Source organism: Chinchilla lanigera, unplaced genomic scaffold (assembly GCF_000276665.1).
Source record: "Chinchilla lanigera isolate Chin_1 unplaced genomic scaffold, ChiLan1.0 scaffold00077, whole genome shotgun sequence".
NCBI lineage: Eukaryota > Metazoa > Chordata > Mammalia > Rodentia > Chinchillidae > Chinchilla > Chinchilla lanigera.
Window position 1 is genome coordinate 9,928,671 of NW_004955478.1, and position 12,361 is coordinate 9,941,031.

The window sequence follows — 12,361 nt, forward strand, 5'->3', positions numbered from 1 at the left end:
GCGGGCTCCGATCGGGGCGAGCCCCCCGGCGGGGAAGCGCGCGCTGCGGTGCCCGGTCACCTCCCGCTGCCCGCTGCGGACGCCGGGTCTTTTGTCCGCGTGCTGGGCCGGGTGCGAGGCTCCTCCCGGCCTGAGGCGTCTGCCTCGATCGCGAGAGCTGACCTCTGCCAGCTGCCCCCGCTGGGGCGCGGACTTGGATGTGAATTCACGCAGCTAGCGAATTGTAAGGATTCCTCCATATTGCTCTGGATAACTTGCGGTATCGAACAGTGGATACCTTACATAATTCTTCCCGTCTCTCCTTCGGGTTCCTTCGCAGTACGAAATACTCGTTTACGCTGGTTTGGCGTCACCCCCGGCTCTTGATAATGCAACAGCTCTTGAGTGTTAATTCCTAGGGGAAATTTACGTGTTAGGTAAATTGTTGGTTCTTCCAAAGCTGTTTCTTTCTGTAATGATTTCTCTTCCTGGTTTTAGGGCCCCTTTTAAGGCTTTGTTCGCTGGAGGATGAACTGAAACTAGGTGAATAAGCGAACTGTTTGAGTTGTTTCATTTCTGTTTCATGGTCTTGTAGTCTCGTCCTCATGATTCTTTTGCCTTGCTGGACCCAGAAGGCTTTGAAAGAATCAAGAGAATAGTAGTTGTACTGACAGCATATAACCATTATTTAATAGTAATTTCAACCTACATGAGAAAAAATAGGAATGTGTAGTCTATTCTAGATAATACCCGTCAGGTACCCTACTTTTTATTAAACTAGTCTTGAAATACACTTAGAGAATTTTAAGGATTAAAAGTCAAATTTGTTTTTTTTCTCTCCCATACTAGCTTTGTCCAGTAGATTTTGGGATTTGGTAAGAATTTTTAGGCTGTGACTAGGTGAAAACGTTGGTTGTAATTTCTAGGAAAAAAGGAAGCAGAGTAGGAACGGATTCAGAATGGTGGAGGAACAAACAACTTTGCCTACAGTTACAAACGTAAATTGATCAGGAGTAATGCTGAAAACGGGAAAAAATTAGGAAGAGAATAAAAAAGGACGAGTAAGTAAATCCGGTAGTCTTAAAAATGATTGAGTCCATGTTTTAGAAAAGAAATGAGGCTATTTGTTTCCCTTTTTTGAATATATGAGCATTTATGGTATTATAAGGTGTAGGAAAAAGTTGACAGAAAAGTGAGCAACTGTTTCTTGTTTCTTTTTTCTTTAGAGTATTAACATGGTCTAGTACCAGCTATGCCTATATAAGTCTCTTCCTGAGTTATCTCTCATAGAAAAATGATACTTCATATTTGAGTCGTTCCAAGAAGTCTCATTATGAGACAAAAGTTCTGTCATTTATATATTTATTTTATGCTACTGAGCACTGAACCCAGGGCCTTCACACTGAGGTATACCCCTCAGCCCTTTCTTAAATTTTTATTTTGAGACAAGGTCTTGCTGAATTGCCCAGGCTGAGCTCAAACTTACGAGTCCTCCTGACTCAGACTTCCCAAGTGCGGGGATTACAGACATGCCCAACTAGTCGTTTTGTTTTTAATGCTAACTGGGGAAGTTACAATGACCCAAATGACTTGAATCAATACTAATTTGGATGTTTATAAAAGTCACCTGAAAAATTGGTTTTTAAAAAAGAGGCAGACTTTTATATAAATGTATATCTATCTGTATTCCCAATTATTCCTGGGGGTAAGGCTGCACAGTTAGAAGTGCTCGATGAAGTTGTAAACAAGCCTTTTGAAAAGTCACTTAAGTAAGCGACTTAGTAAACGACTACTATACACTCAATATTGTTTTAGACCTCATTACATAATAAAGTACTTTCGGCCTGGAGAAGTATGTCCGTGGATGGTGTCTAATATTAATACAAAGAGTGCCATACTTTGGCTATTGTACGGGAAATGTAATGAAAGGGCCAAGAATGAATACGATTGCCTTGGAGATATAGGCAACGTAAACTAAGGTAAGAGCAGAGGAGGAAAGAAGTAGATAAATTCAAGAAATGTTTTTGAGGTCAAAATTTAAGAAATATTTGGGAGATAGCACCATTAAGATATGGGCCAGGGACACAGCTCAGTGCACAAGTGCCTGCGTGGCAAGCACAGGGTCCTGAGTTCAATTCTTGGTACCAAAAAAAAAAAGATAGGGAGATTGATTAGGTGGTGGACTATTAAAAGTGAACGGCTGGGCACTATGACACTCACCTGTAATCCTAACACGTGGGAGGCTGAGGTAGGAGTATCCTTAAGTTCAAGGCCAGCCTGGACTACCTAGTGAGATCCTGTCTCAAAGACAAAAAAACTGCCTGAATTTCATTTTGGTGATGCCATTTAAGAAATGGAGAATTCAGTGAGAGTGGAGGCAAATTTGATGGAGGACAGTTAAGAATTGTTTTAAACAAATTAAGTTGGAGATATTCCTACTACATATGAATAGAGAGAGAACTCCTAATCTTGTGCCAGTTTCAGTCTTATTGGGAAGATAAGAATGTTTGTAATGGGTGGTATTGCAAGTCATTATAAATTTGCCCAGATAATAAAGGATTTCAGGAAAGAAAGAGAACCCTACTAGCAAGAAGAATGGAAAGGCCTTCTGAAGGAGAACTTTAAGCCTAAGAGGATGGAAGAACATTCTGATGGATAGAGTAAGAATGCGCTCGGTGTGAAAAGGCGTGAACAAAAGTCCAAAAGTGAGAATGTTGTTTCAGGAGGAGAGAACACTAAAATATTGTAGACTTGGCTGAACTGAGAGTTGAAAACAGGAAGAAGGGTTTACAATCAGGTACAGTGAGGTTGTAGGAAATGTAACATCCAGGCTGAGAAGTTTAGATTCAGTGTACTGGTAATGAATAGCCTTTATATGAGCAAAAGAGTTTTTGGGCAGGAGAATTACATAATGAAAACAGTGCTTTGGATGCTAATGTGGCACTACTTGTGAAGAGGAAAAAAGTTAGGTAAATAAACTAGTAAGATTAACAAGCTAGTAATAGAATAACCCAGGTATGTGGTAATGTACATTAGGGGTCTTTTTCATTTTGGCACTCTTGACATTTTGGGTAAACTAATAACTTTGTTGGGTGTACATTGTAGTGTGTTGCTACATCCCTGCTCTTTTTCTTTTTTTTTTGTCTTTTTGAGACAGGGTCTTGCTGTGTAGTTCAGGCTGGCCTTGAGTTTACTTTGTAGCTTGGGTTGGTCTCAAACTGGCAGAAATCCTCCTGCCTCGGCCTGCCAAGTGCTGGGATTACAGGCTTGTGTCACCACACCTGGTCTTCATCTCTGGCCTTTACCCACTGGATGTCACCTTCATGTTTAACAACCAAAAATGCCACTCCAAATTTGCTAAATGGTCATGGAGCAAAAGTTGCCCAGATTGAGAATCATTCCCAAAGACCTAAATGAAATTAAAGTTCTAGAAATTAGAATAACCTTGTTATATAATATATAATATGAAAATTCCATAGTGGTGTTTTGGGAGGTTTTGGCTGGTTGGTTTTCCTCGTACCTTCTTATATTGTCCGAAGTTTCTGTTATCCATTGCTTTTAAGGTCTGAAAAGGCAGCTTGGGGGAGTGTGTGAAAACTAAAACAATTTATAGTAGTCATTTTTAAGTCAGAGTACAACTTACAGGTTTGTTTACATTTCAAATAATATTTCATTTTTTAAAACAGCCAGTAAGGCCGGGGATAATCCCAGCACTCAGGAGGCTGAAGCAAGAGGATCACTGGACTATACAGGGAACTCAAGGCCAGCCTGAACTACACAGTAGGACCCTGTCTCACAAAATAAATAAATAAACAAATTAATAAAGTAGATTGAAAATAGCACGTAGATAAAACAATCATGTTGATTGTTTTATCTTTTAATGTAACCAATCACTAAGGCAGTAATCAGTGGGATTTTTTTTTTTTTTCCTTACACATTTTGTTGGAGGGAGAGAGAAAGAATGTTGGTCTTTTGACTGTAACTTTTAACAGCATTTTATCGATCTGGCTTTAATTTGTGCAACTCTAGAGGTGATGCACTGAGTACTATACTTTTTTCAGTAACTACTGGAGATCAAAGCCAGGGCTTCTGACATGCTAGGCAAGCACTGTACCATTGAACTATACCCCTAGACCTTTTTTTAAAATTTTATTTTGAGGCACAGTCTGTCTAAATTGCCCAGGCTAGATTCAGAGTTGCAATTCTCCTGCCCTAGTCTCCTGAACAGATGAAATTATAGACACACACCACTATGCCTAGGTTGAGTGCTATTCTTCTAGGGAGAGGTCCACACCATCAGTTAGGCAGAGGTAGATCAATAACCAGGGAGGTGATTTTTAGCTCTACCCATCATCAGTCTCTAACTTGTAGTACTTCAGAAAATAATTCATTGGCCATCCCACCCCTACAAAAGACACTATCACTCAGGAATTTAGAAGTAACTGAGCAGCCTGAGGATGAAGGCTACCTGTGGAGTTCTCTTGAGTGGCAGGTTTAACCTCCCGGATTTGAAAAAGTTTGAATTGGCCAACTTCCCTATCTGTTGTTCTCAAGGATTGGCTAGAAAAAGGTTGTTCTAAGCAAAGCTTGACTTTTAAATCAGAAGAGAATAAGACTCTTGAGTGTGATACTTTTTTCTCTTTCATTTTTTAAGAAGACAAAGTATAAAAGAAATCAAAGTTCTAGGGCTTTATGGCCTTGGAATATTGATGTCAAATTTTCCTGGTAATCCATAGTAGTACTAACAGTGGCTGGTTAATCTCTTGGGTCATTTATGGCTCATTTATTATAGAATAAGCAGTTGTAGCAGATATCTTAGGGAAATGTTATAACAAAGTATAAATCATATTTATTGAATCTGTTTAGAGTAAGAGATTGGAAAGGGAAAGATTTTAAGTGCTGAATGTATGCCAGTGAGTGTATTAGCATTATGGTATGTATCATCTTTTATAATCCATGCAACAGCTCCAAGAAATATAGTGCCTATTTTTCAGATAAAGAATTTGAGGCTCAAAGAAGTTAAGTATTCCACAAAATCATACTGTTCAAAGTGATGTCACATAAATTTATTAAATTACTTATTTGGCACATAAATATAATGCAGGTCACCAGTATCAAGTCTAAGTTCCTTCCTGGACTCACCGTTTTCTTTCAGTTACAACAGAATTAAGCGAGTATCCACTTGGTGAATACCTGTAATCCCAGTGCTTGAAAGGCTAACACAGATGGATGGTGAGGCCAAGGCCATCATGGACTAAATAGCAAGTCCAAAGACAGACTGAGCTACGTGGTGAAACCCTATCTCAGAAAACGAACGACAAAAACAAGTAGGTTCTCAGGAAATGCCCAGATTTCATAAAGGAGTAATTAGATGGTAATTATTTGCATTACGGAATACTTCTATTTGTCACTGAGTTTCTTTCAGTAGAGACTCCTAGAAGTCCTTAATTATTAGACATCAGGGAATATAGAGAAATTTAATTTAAGACTAACATAAGAATGCCAACAATAAGAGGACAGCGAGAAGTTCGAGATTATTTATTCCTTCAACATATATTGACCAAGCACCTGTGTTTTTGGTTTTTCCTTTTTTTGAGATAGGATCTTGCTAGGTTGTTCATGCTGGCCCTGAGCTCACTATGCACTCCAAACTGCCCTCAAATTCACAGTGATCTTCTTGACTCTACTTTCCAATTGCTGGGATTACAGGCATGTGACACTACACCCAGCTTTTGAGCACCTGTTTTAAAAGCATAAAATAAGTTGGGTGTGGTGACACACATCTGTAATTCCAGCTACCCAGGAGGCTAAAACAGGTAGATCACCACATTTGAGAAAGTGTGGTAATTTAGCAAGAACCTGTAGCAGAATAAAAAAGAGCTGAGCGTAGAGGTGCACACCTGTAATCTCAGTCTTTTGGGAAGCTGAGTGGCACTGTAGACTCAAACCTATGCTGGAAAATTTAGTAAGAGCCTGTCTCAAAATGAACAGTAACAAAAAAGCTGAGGATTTAGCTCAATGTGAAAGCTCTGGATTCAATCCCTAATATTGCAGGAAAAAAAAAAAAAACCTGGGAATGCAGCTCAGTGTAGCGTACTCCTGGGTTCACTCTCTAGTATCACCACTCTCACTACCCTTACAAAAAGAAAAAACCACATAGTAGATTAAGTATAATAACGAGCAAAGGCAGATAATAATCCCTACTTTCCTGTGTTCACAATAAGGGAAAAAGATATTATCCAGATGTCCTGAGTTAATGTAAACTTACAATAAAGAGACATGCTACTAGAAAGCAATTTCTTGTTGCCACTGAAGTATTTAATAAGGATGCCTTATTTTATATGGGCCCTCTCTGAGAAAGAAATCTGAAGGATGGCTAGAATTCACATAGTTAGAGGAAAGGAGAAATGTGCCAGGTATACTGCGTATGTAGAGGACCTGTGACAGGAGAGTAACAGCAAGTTTGAGGAGCAGAGAGGAGGCCATTGTGCTAGCACACAACATTAGAGAATGTGGTAAAAGATGAACTAGAGAGCTAAGCACAAGGTATACTACAGTGCCTCGTTCAGTGGCTTTGGGTTTTACTAAAAGGACAAAAAGAAGCCACTGAAGGACTTTAAGTAAAAGGGTAGGGCTGGGGATTTAGCTCAGCGGCAAAAGCGCCTGCCTGGCAAGCGCAAGGTCGTGAGTTCGGTTCCTGGTACCGGAGGGGGGGGGGGAAATCAGTAAAAGGGTAACATGATAATATGTGATTTATGAAAAGTTAATAGGGAAAGAATGGACTATAGGACGAAAAATAATAGAGGCCAGTTAAAATGCTGTTAACATAATGCAAGCAAAATAGTCTGCCCTAAAAATACAAATGTTTTTGTTTCTTCCTTTCATTACTGCAGTTGCCTAATTTAAGTGACTGTCGTTTTGAAAAACACTTACATGTAGTTCTAGAACCCAGGTCTTACCGGTCTAGAAGACCAGATCTGTGTCTGTAGGCATTTAGAATTTAGTCAAGCACTGAGCTAGACTTTCACATGCCTGTCTTGGAGGTAGGTATTTTTAATCTTTATCTTACAGGTGATGAAATCTCAAAAGTGACTTGGTTATCTTGATTAGTGAGTGTCAAGAAGGATCTGCTTTATTTTCCTGGATTGGAGTGTGGAGATCATATTAAGCATTCAAGAAATAATTGCTGAGTCAAATTACATTTGAATGCTCTTGAGCCTATTGTTTTGTGAGTGACACTTTTGGAGGCCTGTTTTGAAATCCAAATGTTGAAATTCTCCAAGGACACCCATAACTCATCACATTACTTTTTATCTATCCCTTTGCTATGCTTTAAAGGTGTAGGCTAGAGACCAATGATTGTTTAGTATATTTAAAAGCGTACCCCAAAACAAAAAACAAAACAGCATACTCATATTCACTGTTCTAAGTTTAGCTTCTTCATACTGTGGTAAGAAAATAAACAATGACTATGATCAAATAGCTTACTTATTCATAATTTTTTTCTTTTTTTTTTTTCATAATTTCTTATTGTTAATAGAGACTGCAAGCCAAAATTCTTTAAGGCTTTTTACAACCCACCTGAAGAACTTTATTTTCCTCAAATTGGATACTTTTTTTTTAAACACTGAAGTCAGGATCATGTAGCAAAGTGGACATAGTGCTCAATAAATGTTTACTGAATGAATAATTTTATCAGAAGTGGTAGGCACATTGAGATGAGAAGGGGAGTAAATGATCTGAGTCAGGAAGGAATGTATGTGACATGCTTTCAGCTGCAGTTATTCAGAAAAATAAGCATATCTCTCAGATATGTGTAGCTCATATCACTAGGAGATTTTATTGCCAAAAGATTGATTTCTAACTCCTTAGTCAGATTCAGACCCAAACCTCTTCTTTTTCTTTTAAATGTTATTGTGGCGAGGAAGAAATAAGTAGGTGTTATTTTGTATTATATTATTTTACAAACAGTAACATAAACTAATTACTATAAGATTGCCTTGCGTCTTAGCTCCAGATTGGATTTTTAGAAGTTTGTAGGTGAATAAATGAAAAATGGATTCAGAGTTCAAAAACATGTAGTCATTGAACATTATTGCGCGTTTACTACATTTAAAGGCAGTTATCTAGGATAACTAGAAAAATAGAAAGCTAGAATAGTCAGAGACTAGAGAGAAAAATAGACTTTTTTTTGTCCTAAAAGAAGTTATACTCTAGTTAGCCAAATACATAACTAAATAACATTAATAAACTTTTTTTGGAGACAGGGACTCACTCTGTAGTTCAGGCTGTCCTTGAGCACTATGTAGCCCAGGCTGGCCTGGAACCTGTGGCAGTCCTCCTGCCTCAGCCTCCTGAGTGCTAGGATTACAGATGTACGCCACTACACCCAGCTTAAACATTCTGATAATGAGAAATTATAAACAAAATTGTCATAGGCTACAGCAGTTAGTATTAATGACAGGCAGGGCAACATATATGCTAAATTTTAAGGAAGGTCTGGGATATAGCTCAGTGGCACAAGCGCCTGCCTAGCAAACACAAGGTCCTGAGTTCGATTCCCAGTACCAAAAAAAAAAAACACAAATAAATCTTAGGGAAAGAATGACAAATCTCAGGAAACAAAGCACAAAGAACATATCAAAGAGAGGTGGCAAAAGTGTTAACAAAGACTGAAGAATAAAAATAGTGAGTTTATAAGGGCTTATGGGAGATTTTTCTGGTTCTGGACAATAGTGAGATACCTTTATATATATAAGCATAATATATAAAATATGTAGATATATTAAATATCTACATATTTTAAAGCAGGTTAAAACTAGATGGATGAGATTTGACTATCTTACCAGGAGTTTGTGCTTTATTCTGTAGATATTTATTGTGTAAGCTCTGTGGGGGCTCTCCAAGAGAGACTGTTAAAAGGTTTTGGTCAGGGAGAAAGAAGCGATGATGTCAGGAAGTTAATAACAATGGCAGAAGCTAAACTTTATTGCATAATTACTAGGCATGTGTGCTAGAAACTCTTGTGTACTTTACGGAGGTCTTACATTTTACTTGAAGAGATATCCCTTAGTGGCAAAAGAAAGCAGAAAATAAGTAAATAAATGAAGAGACTGAGATTAAGAGCCAGTAAGTTACTTGACCAAAATACAACCAGTAGGGATTTGAACCCCAGCCTCTTGCTGTTGTCTTATTTCCTAGTGATGATACCGGCTTTTTTATAAATTGTCTTGGTCATGGACATTTCCAAGATGAGATTTTGTATTTCCTTCCCATAGCTTCTGGTTATCAGAAAACTCATGCTTTCCTTTATTGAAAGAGTTAGGTCCAGCTGATGTTGGTATATCCCTTCCAGTATTTTTCATCCTCATCTTTGCTTCTGGAAGCATTTCCTCTGTGTCTTGATTACTTTTCTCAAAATTAAGGAGGGAATGGTTTATTTAGCTCACATTTTGTGGAGGTTTCAGTCCATAATCAGCTGGCTCCGAAGCAGGGTGGCATAGTACAGGAGCAACAGTTCAAGGCAGCAGAAGACCGCAAAAGCAACAAGAGCAAAAAAGGGGAGGAGCAAGCCTCTTTTCCCCCTTATATTGTAAAGTGGCTCCCTACCCCTAACCCCACTGCTGTTTAGCACTCACACCATCCCATTTCCTCCTCTTGCACAGGATAAGGGTGTTTACAAAACAAGGACCCTGGCCCCCTGCTGAGTTACTTATTTAAACATCTGAACTTCTCAAGTTGACACAGTGTATATACTATTATATTCAAGTTCACTATCTTCAACTTCAAAAACCCTTCTCTTAGAGTTGGAACAGTTTCTTTAGGCTTACTTGATCCAAGTTTGATGGATATAGCTGATGCTTTGTTGTCTGACTACCTATAACAAATCCAGACTTGGAGAGCTTTGTAAGCTTTGTTGGAAGGTCCACAGCTTCTTCAGCTAATCACCTCTCATTGCTAAGACTGGAACTTTCCCCTCCGTTACTCCAACAGCTCCAGCTCCTTTCAATTTCTCCTGCCTCTGGGGATTTAGCTCAGCGGCAAAAGCGCCTGCCTGGCAGGCGCAAGGTCGTGAGTTCGGTTCCTGGTACCGGAGAAAAACCAAAAACAAAAAAAAAAAAACAAAACAAATCAATTTCTCCTGCCTTTCAGTCCACCATTTTCCTGATTTTACTTTTTTATTTTTTCTTAGTTTTTTGAGACAAAGTCTCACTCTGTAGTCCAGCCTGCCCTTGCACTCACTGTGTAGCCCAGGCTGGCCTTGAACTCATGGCAATCCTCTTGCCTCAGTCTTCCAGTGATACTGGTTTTAGGAAGGTAATTCTAGACAGGATCAGTTACAACGTGTCTTGTGAGTAGCAAGACCACTTAGGAAATTATCTAAAAGTTTAATCCCAAGATTGTTGGAGGCTGGAGGCAGGAGGATTGTTAAATTCAAGCCCAACATGGGCGAATTAGTGAGAATGTAACATGGGCGAATTAGTGAGAATGTGGCTCAATACAAAGGCCTTTAGTTCTATCCCCAGTACTGCCAAATTGTTCATGGGGATGACAATTTAAAGAAATCCTTTTGTCCACCGTCATGATGCCTGTGCTTATGTTCCTGCCGCAGGAGGTTTTCTCACGAGGTTTTCCAGAACAAGCTATTCTTGGCCAAGAAGCAAAAACAAAATTGTCCTGTTCCCAAAAGGATTCAGATGAAAACTGGTAGTAAAAAATCTTCCAAATGGAGACTTTGCAGAACCACCAAGCTGAGTCTAAGGAATTGCACATGAAGTGACGCGCATATTTATACTGTAACATAAACCTGAAATACTGCCACCATCCAGACAGTTGGACATACTGTATTGGGAACTGGATTTTTCTCTTTGCTTCTGTGCTCTATAGTAGGAGATTGGTTCAGTAACAAATATGTGAAACCCAAAAAGGGAAAAAAAAGTTTAATGAAAGAAAAGTATTCTATGGATTGAGACTAGAAAAGAGGGGATAGGTTCTAGATTAACCTTTTCTTAGGAGCAGTTCTGTAAATGATGGTTAAATTCACAAACCTGCTCATTAAAAACTTTTTAATTGAAAATTTGCCCAGTTTGAATTACTAATGCCTTCATTATTTCAGTTTTTGTTTTTAACATCTGTGACTTGCAAGACATTTTGAATTTCAGTAAGAACATCTTTCCTGGTGTTGGTGACAGCAGTGCTCCTAAAGGCGCTAATATTGTAATAGTCTTCAAATCCAGAAGAGAAAGGACCTTTCTAGACTATCTCTCCTCACCTTTTCCTTTAAAAACTGTCTCTACATAGAGCCCCAAGTATAGACTATAAAACTACAGATTTAAAATATATGCAAACTTCTGGATGTGATTGCACATGCCTGTAATTCCAAAATTCAGGAGGCTGAAATTGGAGTATCACTGTGAGTTTGAAGCCAAACTGTGCTAATAGTGAGTTCAAGGCCAGCCTGAAGCACATCACGAGATCCTGTCTGAAAAAAACAAAATTAAATATATGCACTTTCAGAATATTTGCTTTTTTATAAGGGGAGGTGGTCCATGGAGTGTATCACAACAAAAGAAAGGAAAACTATGTATCTAGTAAAGTGGAATGGTTCTGAACCCTGAATGCTTATTTATCACCAATAAGAAAGTTTAAAAATAAGGATTCCTAAACTCAATTTCAGGTTCCAGGGATTGTGATTCTGTGGATTTGGGATAGAGAATTATCAAGGAAGGGTTCAGAGTCACTGACCGAGACAGGAATAACACTAAAAAGCACTTAAGAGGAACAGAAATTATTACTAGGTATTGCTCTATACCTAGAGTTTGGAAAGTGCCTATCATATAGTAAGAACTTAGATAATGAGTGAGTAAATACTAGAACCTTATAGTTCACTAAATTTAAAAAAGAAAAGAGGACAACCCTGCCTTACTTTAGTATTCATGGTAAATCATACCAAGTCACTAAAAAAAAAACAAAAAACCTTTATTCTAAGAAAATCATAGTATATACCTTTGCAGTCTGACTAGCTAATTATGTGTTGCCATCTATACCACAGGCAAATGCTATTAAAAGTAAAGAGATCTTTTTCAGATGGGAAGGGGACAAAGAGATGGAGAGAAGTGGGAGGGAAGTGAGGAGCAGGGGATGAAAAAGGATTAAAGTATGTGATCTACATGAACCAACTCGCCACTATGAATGTAATCATTACGTACCAATAAAAATGCAACAGTAAAACCCAACAGCAAATATGGTAGATTTATTAGGTCCTGGCTGTTTCAGCCCCACTTATATTTGATACATTTTTTAATGTAAGTGGCTTTAATGGGGAAGATTCTTATTGTAGTCTAACAAACCTTCCTTACAGGCCCTAATTGTATTTAATAGC

General features: G+C 38.4%; 1 protein-coding gene across 6 annotated transcripts in view; it reads left to right on the forward strand.

Moving 5' to 3' along the window:
* Positions 1–12,361, forward strand: part of Cdc27 (cell division cycle 27) — a 74,150-nt gene that overhangs the window by 800 nt on the left and 60,989 nt on the right. The window lies entirely within an intron of this gene.